The sequence below is a fragment of the Muntiacus reevesi genome, chromosome X (genome assembly GCF_963930625.1).
Source record: "Muntiacus reevesi chromosome X, mMunRee1.1, whole genome shotgun sequence".
Classification (NCBI taxonomy): domain Eukaryota; kingdom Metazoa; phylum Chordata; class Mammalia; order Artiodactyla; family Cervidae; genus Muntiacus; species Muntiacus reevesi.
In genome coordinates this window covers 27,557,456-27,572,962 of record NC_089271.1, presented here as the reverse complement: position 1 = coordinate 27,572,962, position 15,507 = coordinate 27,557,456, and positions in this window count along the sequence as shown.

The window sequence follows — 15,507 nt, the reverse complement described above, 5'->3', positions numbered from 1 at the left end:
ATCCATTCAATATGAACATGCAAAATAGTTTTCAAAGTTTAATATATATCGATTTTTCTTATAACTCAACTATGTGCAATTCAAAAAAAGATGCTGGCTTCATTTGCAATTTTAAATAAGAAATTTTAATAAAATTGCTTTATTTGCAATTTTACAAAGGCCTTTTCACCATTTTAGAAAACCAAATCACCTTAGCTCTGCCACTTCTGGAATGGAATTACCAGTGCTACACACCTGTCTGCAAATCAACCAACACAAAATGCTCTGTTGTGGACATTACATGATAGAAAAGCCCATGGGTGGGTCTAGCTTAAATCAAGACGCATAAAGCAAGGTGCCAGATTCAGTTTCACTGTCTCTGGGCTTGGCTCAATTCTGCTTTCCTTCCTGAGTGACTTCATTCTCACATTATATAAATACCAGAAATTCTAGTTTCACAGCCCGTCAGTTTCAAATTCAGCTGGATTTCCTATCACTCAAACAAAATCAGGGAGGTAAACGCCACCAATCCTCACTGATCAATCTAAGGCACATATACGTTCATCTCCAAACTAATCAATGAGTCTTGGGGAATGACCGTATTGAGCAGCTTAGGTCCAAGTCTGGAGGTTCATGGCCAATCCAAGGATCTAGGAATACTTGATGCAGGTAAGTCAAGGCCCTGGTGGATTCCAGGAGGAAAATCTGAGCACTATTTAAAGGAAGATGATAGATGCTGAGACAAAAATAGTTGATGTTGATAACATCAATTAAAAACTCAAAATCTGTTATTTAATGTGCTTGAGAGTTTAACTTTCAAAAATCACTTACAGTTAACATTAAAAATGGTGAAGAGCCCAGATAAATTGCATAAAATGAATGCAATTTTTCTTCAGTTGCAACTGCTTTGCATTATGAAAATTTAAAAAGGAACATTATTTTGTCAAAAATCTGAAAAAGGGATAAAATTGACTTAATTATATAAATATAATTGCAATTATTTATTTTATGTACATCTGAGAGCAGTCAATCCACTAGAATATAAGTGTCATAGGGGCAGAATTTTCTTCTCTGCTTGTTTCATTGCTGCTGCTAAGTCGCTTCAGTTGTTTCATTGCTAAATCCCCCTAAAAGAAGATGTGGTACAAAATAGGGACTGTATTATTATTCCTTGATTGAATGAGTCGATAAACGATTCTACCGAATTCTCTCTAAAGTTTGCTACATCAAAGAACTTCAGCCTAATGATCAAGGTGTTCAAAGTACAAGTAAAGTACAAGTACAAGTACAAGTACAACTCTTCAAAATGAAGAGTTAAGGGCTTAACATCCACATCCACGTGCAACAGTGGCAGTATTACCTAGACATATTACCTAGCTATATTACCTAATATGTAATGTCTTTGGCCAAGATTCTGAAGTTTAATATTCTCAGAGTCAAAAGATGCACTTTGAGCTTCTATAAAGACACAACAGTGCTACTGTACAAATACTAGTGAGAAAATAGTATTAAACAGCTGAGATAGCAATGAATAATTTTCTTGAACGCAAAATATGCTAAGAGCATTAAAAATTTTATTTCACTGAATCTTCACCAGAACCCTAGGATAGGACTAGTACAGTTTTCACTATAGGTGAGGAAATTGAGACTAACGGATCTTAATTAACCTCCTTCAGTTCACATGTTAGCAAGTGACAAAGCAAGGCTCTGAAAGCACGTCTGTTTGCAGAGCTGTGTTTAATCACCATGTAACCTATTTCATGGGCTTCCCCTGTGGCACAGCTGGTAAGAACTCGTCCGCAATGAAGGAGACCTGGGATCGATCCCTGGGTTGGGAAGATCCCTTGGAGAAGGGAAAGGCTACCGACTCCAGTATGCTGGCTTGGAGAATTCCATGGACTGTATAAGTCCACGGGGTTGCAAAGAGTCAGACACAACTGAGCGACTTTCACTTAACCTACTCCACAGAACTTAAGCAGATCGCACATTGGAAATACAATATGGAAGGTTTTGGGGTTTTCTGGTTTGTGTTTAGTAATAATGTTTGTCCAAAGAACGAAACAAAATGAAAACACAGATCTAACACAGATCTGTATATATATATATATATATATATATATATATATATATATATATATATATATACACATACACACACACACGCATCATGAATTAAGCCTCCCTTACTTTGCTTCACACAATTTGATACACACACACACATACATATGCACATATAAAGATACAAGATTCTAAGACTCCACTGTAACATTTAAATTCTAAGCAATATAGCAAAGTACAAGAAAATAAATAGGCTTGTAGTAGGTAAAGTGGATCAATTGAAACCACAAGATTTAGAAACAAGGAAAAACAGCCTAATTGAGGTCCCACTGCTCCCTCAAAAAATAAAAATAATGTAATCTCTTCTTCTTGAAAAGGAAGGATAAATAATACTTAAATCTTACCTATCTCCAAGAGATGCAAGAGGATTAAAATATGTAAAAATAAACCTTAGATATATCTGCAGATTTTCAGAGGTTCTTCATGTAAAACATTACCCTTTGTTGTTCATTTTATTTCCCTTCTTAAAGACAATAGTTCTGATTGCACTGACAATCATTGTTCTATGTGAAGTTCCCCATTGTAATATGTGTTATTGAATGAGATTTTTAAGCAGCATTTTTTGAGAGCGGGAAAGCAAGAGAGAGTGAACAAAAATGAATATGAATTGTTTTATTGTTGTTCACTTGATCAAAGCCCAAAAGAGACATGTTTTTTTCATCACCTTCAAAGATGAAGTGCTATTCTGGACCACTAGTGCTCATGAGTGGATTACACAGTCCATTAGTTCTCAAAGTATCTCAAAAATGTCAAAGGATCCCAGATCTTTAGCAGCCTCAACCAGAGAATGTGTTAGAAATGCAAATTTGTGGATCCCACCTGGACCTAATTGAATCAGAAACTCTTCAGTTTTAGCTAGTGTTCCATGTGATTCTGGGGCAAAATAAAATTTGAGAACCACTCTTCTACTCAGTGGTGATATAAAAACATCATTCTCCCTTTACTCAGTCTAATAAAGACCCTCTGTTGTTTAGTCGCTTAGTCAAGTCCAACTCTTTTGCGACCCCATGAACTGTGCCAGGCTCCTCGTCAATGGGATTTCCCAGGCAAGAATATTAGAGTGGGTTGCCATGTCCTTCTCAGGGGACCTTCCCGACCCAGGCATTGAACTCAAGGCTCCTGCCGCATCTCCTGCATTGCAAGTGGATTCTTTACCGCTGAGGTACCTGGGAAGTCAATAAAGACTCCATACTGAAAGCGAATAAAAAAATCGCATTCATGGTTTGAGGTTGCTAAAAAAGAAGGGGAAAGTCACAACAGATCCTCTTCCAATTTGGCGTGCATTAAACAATGATTACTAAAGCCTTACTTACACAGAGCTTCTTCTCTGACTCTGTGTCAGACTTTCTTGCATGCCTCTTACAAGGACTCTTGTGATTATATTAGGCCCTCCTAGATAATCCAGGGTAACCTCTCCATCTCAAATCCTTAACTTAATCATATCTGCAAACTCTCTTTGGTCATGTAAGGTAAGACAGTTCCGGTGCTGGGGATTTGACATCTCTGAGGGATCATTACTGTGACTACTACACTATATTAGAACATGCAAAAATATAAAACAGACTTCTTAGGAAGAGAGTGCTTTTTTTTTTCAGTTAAACAATGCAATTCTTTTAAATGTCATGCTTTGTGCAAATGTGTTTTTATGTGTGAACAGTTGACTGCTATATTTAAGAAAAGTAAATATATTTCAAATTAAAGAATTAACCACTTCAGTTCTGTAAAAGGACACAATTATTTGGTGAAAAATTTGCAGTTAAAAAAAAAAAGGTCTATTCAACTGGAGACAGCACTAGAATGTGTGAGAAAAGTACAGTGTAACTGTAGCGAGGAAAAATCATTTGTTAAGAATTAAATCTATTTTAATTCTGAATGTACTGAAATGACCATTCAATAAATCGTCATAATGAATCAGTAAGACAAGTGATTTAAGGCAAAACAACTTTGTTCTTTGCAAAAGAAAAGAGAAAGGCACCCTTAGCCACATAGCCAGCAATGTGCCATGCATCATGGAATGTTCTCCAATTGGTAGAAGTGCGTCTCCTCTTTTTCTTCATCTCCACTGAAGCAGAATTCAGCTCAGTTGGCTGTACAGTCATCTCTCTTTTCAGGCAAGGGGAGATGCATTCTCCTTGACAGAGCCCTACTTCCTCTAGTGCCAGCCTTCACTTTAATTGTAAGGAGAGTAAAGATACCAAAAAGACTGATGGGTCAGGAACTATCAAAACCATTAAACCCAAACCCAAAGAAGAAAATGGTGAATCATTCTGGAGTTCTGAAATGGAATGCTTTCTGGACTTGCTCAACATCATTTGAATCATTTTCCAGCCTCCTTCTGCTTGTCAATGACAGAACTCTGAAGACATACACTGGCCAAAAGATTGATGACTTTGATAGAGGGGGACAATTACAATGCAGCAGAAAGTGTGCACATTTTCACACTGACGCCTATTCATCACATAGAAAAGAAAGATCTGTAGTGCCTCTGCAAGCCCTGATATGATCATCAGATTTAAGTAAGCATGGCTTGTTTACCTAGTTAAATTGCCAGAGAAGAAAAAAAAAATGTAACAGAAGTTCTTCTTTCAGTAGCTACCATAAAAGCTCATTATTTTCCATTAAAAATTAAAGGTAATGATTTATAATAAATATATTTATAACAGTTGAGGAATCCCTTTGAAGCTGCCGTTTTTCGGGGTTTCACATTAATTTATGAAAGACTAGGCTAATGGTTTCCAAAGTGTGGCCCCTGAACCAGCAGTATCAGCATCACCTAGGGACTGGTTAGAAAAGCAAATTATCAGATGCTACCCGAGATCTACAGAATCAGAAATTCCAGGTCTGGGGCCCAGCAAATTGGGTTTCTCTAGCCTTCCAGGGAATGATGCAGGCTACAGTTTTAGAACTATGAAGATAAAGTAAAGAAAAGCATTATATGAGGCAATATACTATCTCAAGAAAAAAAATTTAATGTTCCCATTTCTACATGGAACATACACTGGAATCTTATTAAAAGAAGCTGCTCACATATAGTTTCCAAATTCTAGCAACTATCATTTTTCTATTTCTCCCTCTGCATGGGAAACTCCAGGGTACAATATGTGGCATTTTCAATTATTGAATTGCATTTTGTTTTTACTTCTAGCTACAAAGCTTAAGAAATAATAAACTGATTAAGCTCATCCCACTCATAACTCACTTGGTAGGCTTTCCAAAGTACTTGGATGTATATTTTATATGACATACTATGTTTTGCAATAAGGCAGTGAAAAAATAAACAAATCCAATTTCAAAACATAAATAAGTAGTGACTTATCACTATGACATAAGGGTCACCATCATTTTTCTTTAAAAATTAATTATTGTAGAACATTTTAAGTACAATATGACAACTTGTATTAATTTTGAACATGAAGTATTGGTACATAAGCTGAGATTCCTGGATTTTTTCATGCCTCCTTACACATAGTACAGAACCTCGTCAACTGAATTTAGTAAATAAACCCACCACGATTTAAATAAATCAACTCTTATATGCATTTTCAACAGAGAAGTCGTTTTCTGTAGTTTACCAGAGTAAAATATCAAATATTCTATATTATTAAAACCACACTTACTATAAATCTATTTCTGAAGCTTTGTGAGTTTTAAATGATAGTAAAATACAAAACAAAGTCATTTACTGTTTGCCAACTTCCCATGTAAAGATTGTTATTATGTCTTACTTTAGTTCAGAAGTTTTCATTTGATATGCACTACAATTTCTATGTCTTCATATATAATCAATTCAATCTAAAAACCACATGCATTTTAAAATATCTTTTCATATATTTCATTTTTCCTCGAAATATATATTTCCCCTTTGGCTCTAGGTGACATGTGGCTACTGGTTATTGTCACCCACACTGAAACCATTTTGTAAAGAGAGTATATGTCATAGTTTAAAATTTACAGTATATCTCTCAGCCATCAAGTTACTCTCATAGCTTGAAAACAATTGAAATAGCCTCAACTATTTTGCTTGAGCAAATTTATAAGAATAGAGTGGCCTTGTAATCATCATTATCAATAACAAGGAAAGAATGTCCTTGTAATCACCATTAGCAATAAGAAGGAAAATGTAATTAGATCAATCAAAAATCAAACCAATCAATCTGGAAAGACTTCACTTAAGAGAGTTAGTAGACATAAGGTAGGAATTTTGTGTTCTTTCATAAAATAGAACACTAGAAAATGATGCAGGGAGAGCTATTTCTTCATTATTGTTAACAATATAGAAAGTCCTTAGGTTCTGATTCTGTTTCATTCATTAAGTGGATGAAACTAGAAAGTGACAAGAGGAATTCCCCGCATATAGAATAAAGAGCTAAAATAAAAACTTTCTTCAGAATATTCTTATTTAAATATTTATACTTATTTACATTTTGATTAGTTACTTTTTACCACAATGCATAACACTGATTTGCATAGGGAATTTGAGTAAAACCCTCTGCCTACCCAAAACACTTTCAGTTCAGTCGCTCAGTTGTGTCCTACTCTTTGTGACCCCATGGACTGCAGCACACCAGGGCTCCCTGTCCATCACCAACTCCCAGAGTTTACTCAAACTCATGTCCCTTGAGTTGGTGATGCCATCCAACTATCTTATCCTCTCTTGTCCCCTTCTCCTCACGCCTTAAATCTTTCCAAGCATCAGGGGCTTTTCCAGTGAGTCAGTTCTGCACATCAGGTGGCCAAAGTATTGGAGTTTCAGCTTCAGCATCAGTCCTTCCAATGAACACCCAGGACTGATCTGCTTTAGGATGGACTGGTTGGATCTCCTTGCAGTCCAAGGAACTCTCAGGAGTCTTTTCCAACACCACAGTTCAAAAGCATCAATTCTTTGGCACTCAGCTTTCTTCACAGTCCAACTCTCACATCCATACATGACCACTAGAAAAACCATAGCCTTGACTCGATGGACCTTTGTTGGCAAAGTAATGTCTCTGCTTTTTAATATGTTGTCTAGGTTAGTCATAACTTTCCTCCCAAGGAGTAAGTGTCTTTTCATTTCACGGCTGCAGTCACCATTTGCAGAGATTTTGGAGCCCCCAAATCCCTTTAGCACAGTTTTTGTAAGTGTGGTCCTTGAACTTTTTAAGTCACAATCTCTGAGGAAGTGGCTCAGGAATTTGCAATTGAAATAATTATTCAGGGGATTATTAAGTACACTGGAATATGAGACTCTTTTGAGATAAAAGGTACCTCAAGCCTGTTGCCATGGGTGAGTTTACCAGCAAACCCATGAGCTCCTTGTTCTGCAAGAAATATGAGTGTGTGTGTGTGTGTGTGTGTGTGTGTGTGTGTGTGACACAACAATTTCCCTTCTCAGTCTGTGGCCAAATAAATGTTCTTGTGTCAAATTCACTAGTTCTTTTTTCACTGCCTCTACTTGGTCCTGATTCTCCACCCTTTAAGTGAGATCTTAAAGCCAGTCATCCGATAGCTTTCCAGTCATGCCAATCATCCTTAACATGATTCCTCAACTCCTTGGGCTTGTTATTAAATCACACAAGACTCATTGCTCTTCTCTGAAAATATGCTCGCCTCACAAGTTATACTTCACTGCTGTCAACACTACTTTATGACATTAAAGTGCCAGAAATGAGAACCACCTAAAGGAGAACAAGAATCTCCATCTTCAACAAGTTCCCATATTATTCTATTGTTTCTGGCCCAGGAACTACACTGCGAGAATCATTGCTATAAGTACTGAGCTGAAAGCCATGGATATAGTTTAAGATCACACAATTCCCTTTAGAAACAAATTCTATAACTAGGCTTTAGATATACTTATATAGTATTAAAGAGAGTTTAAACTTGATTTCAGTCATACAGCAAACCTAACCTTTTGAAAAGAAAAACGTAGTAATTTTCTTGATGCTAAAAGGAACCACATGTGTGCTATTAAGCTGAATGTAGTCAAACTAGTTGAATGGTTAAAAAAAAAAAAACCTTGAGTTATTAAACACATCTTGAGGTAATTATTGGCAAAATGAATCATTATTTAGAATTTGGTAAGAAATTTAAAACAACTTGAAAAGCACTATTTGAACACAAATTCATATTTTCTTGGCTAAGAAGATGCTATTTTACCCACAAAACACACATACAATAAACATTCAAAAGCATTCAGTGCTATGCTGAAAGCAAAATAAATGGTTTTTCCCTCTTTCTTTATTTGCCATTTGTACTGACATTTAGAAACACAGACGTGATATTTAGTTTGCTCTCAGATAATTATTTTTGTATGTCTACAGTCTTAATTTTGCATGCCTAATAAATTACTGATTGAACACTTTATTTCCCAAATTTTCACTAACTTTACCTCTATTTATGCATTCCATAATTATTGATAGTGCTCACTTTTAGCTATAGACTTTATCTTTACTATGATTTCATCATTTTCCTTATGAAATGTTTCTTTTTTTATCATACTCACATAAAGGCAACTGAATTGATTTTAACTTAGAATTTTGAATTCTCTAGATACTGTGGGTACATGATTTATATTTTTTGACTTTATGACAATCATGATGCCTTTCCTACCACTTGCTGGGAAAGTAGGAAGTCTAATGCCCATTTGACATGTGAAAAAAATTAAGATCCAGAGTTGTTCACATCATCCACACAGACTTGTATTTTAATTTTAGCATACATGCTCTTTCAATTTTACCCTATGACTTCAGTATAATGGATACAACATTCAGTAAAAATGAGTAAACCATGATCCATAGAAAATTCAGATCATAGTCATACTTTGTTAAGTCCAATTTCTCATCAATGACTTAATAATCACCCATATTTTTGTGTCCTTAAAGCATGTAGTACAATGGCTGGAAGAAGGGGAAATTCTTAATAATAACATTTTCCTGAAGTTATCTCAGTTCAAATAAAACTAAAATATGTATCTCTAATACCAGAAGTAACTATATGATCATACTGACTTTCAAGAAATATTATCAGGGGGTTGGAATGTTATGCATTACTTCTTCATAACTTACAGTGATTTTTCTATTTACTTTCCTAAATTGCTATAAACATTGTGTACCAATCACTTCTGTTCTACATATATGTTGCATATTTGCTAACTACATTTCCCATTTTTCTACTAAAGAACAGTTCCAAATAATTCATCAAGCAGTGCTGGGAATATTTGTGTAATCCAAAATTATATAGGTATGTAGAACTTCTACACTGAAAAAGAAAAATCACAGTTGCAAGTCACTTCAATACCAGCCTTCAACTTCCTATCTAGCCCTTTGCCAAATTCTCATAGCAAGCCTGGAAAATATATCTACTCCATGTCTTTCTGATGAATAATAAGATGCAAAGGTGATGTCTAGTTTTTTCTTATTAGATAAGGAAGGCTCTGTACAGCATTACATGAGAAAATGCCAAGAAATACTGGCTATTTTCAGATGGATATATATTTCTAGGGAAAGCAATTTCTATATGAATTGAATTTTAGAAAGAGGGATTCTGCAGAAAGTTGACTTGAAAAAGGAAAAAGATCATTGTGGATAACATAAAAATATGAATATCCACAATGTAAAATATATTATTTCCAAGTAAGAATCAGCATTATCTTTATTAAATTGTGTGTAATCTGTGCAGACTTTTGTTCTAATATTAGGGTATAAATTTAGCACATTCCTTATAGAATTTCTATTTTATAGTAAGATAGCTGCTCCAGGTTACATGGAAAACATGGCTTAAATTGAAACCTAAAGTCCATAAGAAGGACTTCTAGGAGTAATTTACAGTTTCTTTTATAGTTTAATCAGTATTATTATAGGAATAAAGTTTCAAAGTGACATTTGTTTTTGCCATGGACCACATGCAGACATTAAATAGAACTATTTTATCACGTATTTTCTTCCCTTTTATTGCTTCATTTAAATATGTAAAATTCCATTTGTGAAACTTTGGAACCCTGATAATGTTTTCAAGTTAATGAACCAGTTTATTTACTCAATTTCTAGATAACAGAGAGATTTGGTAATTATTTTCATTAAACTTAAGGGAGGCAACAATGAATACTCTTTTAGAAATCATGGTAAGAATAATTAAATTAAATTCTACCAGGTAGTTTGAAATTGCTTTTTTAACTAAATGACCATCTATTCTTTCAAGGGAGAGTCATTCAAAATTTATTATTATTTTTCTTCTTATGAATTGTTCTGTCTCCAATTTCCCATAAGATTTTGGCTTAAATTGTATTTAAGGAAGTTCCTGAAACTCTAGTTTACAGAAGAAAGGCCCAAAAAAAGCTGCTATAATATTATCATTAGAAATGATTTTTGTTGTTGTTGTTTCAAACAATGACATCACAAGATGAGAATAAAGTAGCCTCTATAGTGAGACAATAACCAGAGCTTAAGACAATGCCTACAGAATCCATTTTAAAAAATTAAAGAGAAAACAGCCACAGGAATATAAAAGTAGCCAAAAAATCACCCTTTGTTAGAGATTTCAATTTAAAAATCAGAGGCAAATGTGATATTTAGATAAATTCGTACCATCACATCTAATAATCCATTTGGGCATTTGCCAGTAAGTTCATTTCTTGGTCTATTTCATTTTACTCTACTCTTGACAATGTAGGCGAGGTAGGGAAGTTGACATGTAATTTGAAATGTCTTATTTACCCTATATGAAGCCACTTACAGGTGCTGGCACATATAGCACGGATTAGGTAAGACAACAGAGCAATACTATGAGTAACATGGTATCAAAATCATGTTTTAAATATTGACTCATTAATATGAAACCGTTACTGTTTTTCCCACTACCCTTCATTTGGGAAGAAAAATAAATGTTTCTTTCAAACAAATTACTGTTCTGAGAGAATAGCATAGCAACAAGTATACTACCAAGGGTGAAACAGATCACCAGCCCAGGCTGGATGCATGAGACAAGTGCTCAGGGCTGGTGCACTGGGAAGACCCAGAGGGATGGGATGAGGAGGGAGGTGGGAGGGGGGATCGGGATGGGGAACACATGTAAATCCATGGCTGATTCATGTCAATGTATGGCAAAAACCACTACAGTATTGTAAAGTAATTAGTCTCCAATTAATAAAAATAAATGGAAAAAATTATAATGGAGCAGTTTTTAAATAATAGGGTAGAAATTTAGACCAAGGAAAATGCAATGTCAAAGACATGCCCATCTCTGCTTATTAAATAGAAGGTAAACTTATATTAAGTAAAAAGCAAATCAAGCTCTTCTACATCAGTAGCCTCCAGAATTTTTGATCATGTAATAGTTTAGGAAAGAAAGAAAGAAAAGACAATGAAAGGAAAGAAAAAGGGAACAGGGAATACATTTCTCTCATTTATCCCCATATTGTATGTTTATAAACTCAGTGTCTTGTGATGCGCTGCGCTGTGATCACTTGTGTCTGACTTGTTGTGACCCCATAGACTGCAGTCCACCAGGCTCCTCTATCCGTGGGATTTTCCCAGCAAGAATTCCTGAGTGGGTTGCTGTTTCTTCCTCCAGGGAATCTTCTTGACCCAAGGACTGATCCGGGTGTCTCCTGCATTGGCAGGTGGATTCCTTACCACTAGCGCCACCTGGGAAGCCCATACAAACTCAATACTTCATGTGAGCTATAAAATAGGCACCAAATTTTTTTTATGACAAAATAAAATTTTATGGTCCAATATTTCCTTACTAATACATTTTTGGGGTTCCCTTGAAAGTCAAAACACCATGTTGAAGACCACTCTCCCATGACATACTTATCAACATCAGGTTCATCAAATCTAGTAGGAAATTGAGCTTTGATAAACAATCACTCAAGAAATATTACTGAAAATCCATCATATTTAAAGCAGTTATGCCAGTATCTTGTGATGTAATAGTGAATAAAGGATATTTTGCCATATTTAGCATAAAAATAAAAAATATTTATAATACAAATTTATAATAAATTACTGACAATTAATTAAATGTATCTCTGACCATTGCTACAAAGCTGAATTCCACAGCATTAGAAGGTACATATATAATAAGTTCTAACCTAGTTTCATAAGTGAGAAAAAGCTTACCTAAGAAAATGACATTGAACCTGAAAATTCATGCATGAAAAGGAGATAATTTGCTGAAGCGCTGCCAATAAATGGGCAAAAAATATTTTGCAGAGAGGATAAAGAGCATACACAAAGGCCAAAGCATGTCAGAGGTGACAAAGTCAAAGCAAGCGCTTTCATGGAGGGTAGAAGCTGAGAAAACTAGAGGGAGAGGAGAGATGGACAGGAGGAAGATGGGAGAAGAAAAATATCATGCAGTTTTCTTCTGGACATAGTAAGAATCAGGGAGCTATGGGAAGTTACTGACTGGTTTTAGGCCAGAGAATAAATGGATCAGATTTGTATTTGTATACATGGCCTTGAAAGCTGAGTAAACAATGGGCTGAACAGGGCAAGAGTGGATACAATTGCAACTGTTCAGGTTGTGATGGTTTGAAATAGGTTGTTGGTAGTGAAAATGGAGAGAAGCATAGATTTGAAGGAGAGTTAAGAGGCCCTGGCTTCTTCAAGCCATTAAGATTACTCTATGACAGTAAGTAGGTAGAATTAAAGTCAATGACATATTGCATGATAGTCTCCTTTGAGAAGGGAATGAAATAGGCTGTGTAAAAGGTTGCCTCATTCAATCTGTTACTGCTAAGAATGAAGGCATTAAAAAAACCATGTGCACTAGCCTTTCATTATCTGTCATTATCCTGAGAAATACTGTAGACTATGAGCCTCAACAGAAGTTACATTCTACATATCAGTAACTGCCCTCCAGTGCAAAAATGTATGATAGCACAAATCATAAAGCAATTTTCAGAATTTGTACTTAGATCAACAAACTCTCATGCTGAACTGAACAATAACATTTTCAAGAAGATCCAATGTTATTGTTATACACAGAAAGTGTATAGAGAAACAATTTAGAACTAAAATATCGTAAGACTAAATATTGCTCTTACTGACAAACCTTAGAACAGTGAATCTAGAAATTTGGTAAGTCTTTGGGGACACCAATAAACTTGGAGGGTTTCAAGAGATTTCAATCCAAATTAAAGACATATCCTGCCTTATAGGAAGTGCTTGTCTTTTGCTTTGATCATATCTAGGTTTCCAACAGATCCAACGAATATTAACTATGAATCAGACTTGAACATTAAACATAGCTTCTCTGTTGGCCACAGGGAAATGATAAAATCCTTTAATGATGTAGTACAGCATAAGAGAAAATCACAGTGCTGGGGATTTGGGGATTTTTCATTTTTACTCCATTTTTGTCAATAATCAGCTATGTGTCCTTTGCAAAGTGACTTAACTTTTTATTTTACCATTTCTACCACAGAAGGATTCAGCTGGATGGTCTCCAAGGCTCTGCTCTTATCTATGATCACCGAAAATATAACCATTTAAAAAATAGTGAAAACTAAGTTTTAAAAAATATGCGAGAATCCTAGAAAGTTTGAAAACAAAACAGCAGCATAAGTAACTAACCTTTTCAGGTCTCAGATACAAAAACCAACCCAAATGTAAGGTGCCTTTCGATAAAAACTATGGGGCAGTTGTGAGTTTAAAATATTTATATCCTGTTGACCTAACCACAGTCAACACAAGTCAGAGGCTTCACATACCCAGTGCAGAAAGAACTAAGAGCTAAAATCCTTTGTCTGACCATGTTAGTGCTCGCTGATACAGATTTCCACATTACACTACTGAAGATAGTAATAAAATGCCAACCAATGGAGTTAGTGTTTTTCCTAACACACATACACAACAATAACAGTATAAAGAAACCATTTTTTAAAAAGAAAAATGGGAGGCTTGAAACGATGATGAAAAAGTCAGAGTGAAAAATGGCAAATTGATCTGATATAAAGAAAACATATTTAAACTATACTATAATGCAAAGCACATTAATTTTGACCTAAATAAAATTTAGATTTAGCCCTCTGATTCCAAAGTCACCATATAAATGAAATCTACTTAAAGAATGTGTGCATGGATGAGTGAAATATTGTTTGCATAGTTTGGGCTGTGTAAGATGGGTACTTATCTCACAATAAAGAAAACAGAATCTGGAAAATGGCCACTCTGAAGACTAAGTCAGCAGTTGCTGTTCCACTCACCCACTTATTCATTCATTTTTAAAGAAAATTTTCTCTGTGTTCACATCTGTTTCAAGTTCTGGGATAACTCATTCACTCAAAACAGTTTATGCAACATCTGTGCTGGGATCCATGGATACAAAATGAGTAAGCCACAGCCTTGGCTGTCAAGGAACTTATCGTCCAGTAGGAGCCAGACCTAAACACATACAAGGGAAATGAATGCAGTGGTCTCTCTGACTGATAGTGTGTGCAGCATAAAGTCAGGTCACAAAGGAAGACGTGCCAAACAGCAGAAAACAGCTACAGAAATTCAGAGCATACAAAGAAAACACATTTCTCCCTGTCACCTCCACTGGCTTCTGTAACGCTTCAAAAATTTCAGGGATTTTTATGAAGACACTCATGTTTTTCATCTGGAGGCCAATGAAGATGAAACATTTGCTCAGGATGGATAAAGCACTATCTACAATCATTGAGATTTATTCAACCTGTTTGGACATGTACTGCCAGGATAAGCATTTTCTTCTGGAAATAAAGATCAGAGAAGATAAACACATTCCAACCACTTGTCCACTTCCAGCATTTTGATTTTATTTTGTGATCTTTTCTACTAGACATCTTCCTGTGGTTAGTTCAACACATAATTTATGTGTATGTATTCAAATTTGTGAAAATTCAAATTTCCAAATTACTTGATGAACAGAAGAGGTCAGATTTCTCATTAGTTTCTCTAACCCTTGATCTAATTTGTTTTATATATTATACCTGTGTTAGTTCGTTATCTCTCTTCTCAGGTTGCTTCTACCTCTACTATGTCCTTCAGATTTTATCTTCTCCTTCCTGTTTCCACTGCAAGTGTCCTACTTCAAAGGCAGGTACCTCTCACCCTGTACTATTGTAATTGCCTCCAGACTTATCTCTCAACCTCTGGTCACACCCTGCTCCTTTCTAATCTATAAATTATTGCTAAATGAATTTACCTGGAGTTGAACTTGATCATGTTGCCCCTAGTTGGAACACCTTCAGAAGCCACCAACTGCCTCCCATACTAAATACAAAACTTCTCAGTTGATACATGAAAGTCCTTTAATGCCTGGCTATTCAGAAGTGTGGTCTGCATACCAGCAACAGCAGCATCACCTTGGAGTTTACTAGAAATGCAGATTCCCAGGCCTCAGCTCCGATCTCTGATTCAGGCACTTTTAACTTTTGAGAAGCCCTGCTCTAAAGCAGCAATCCCC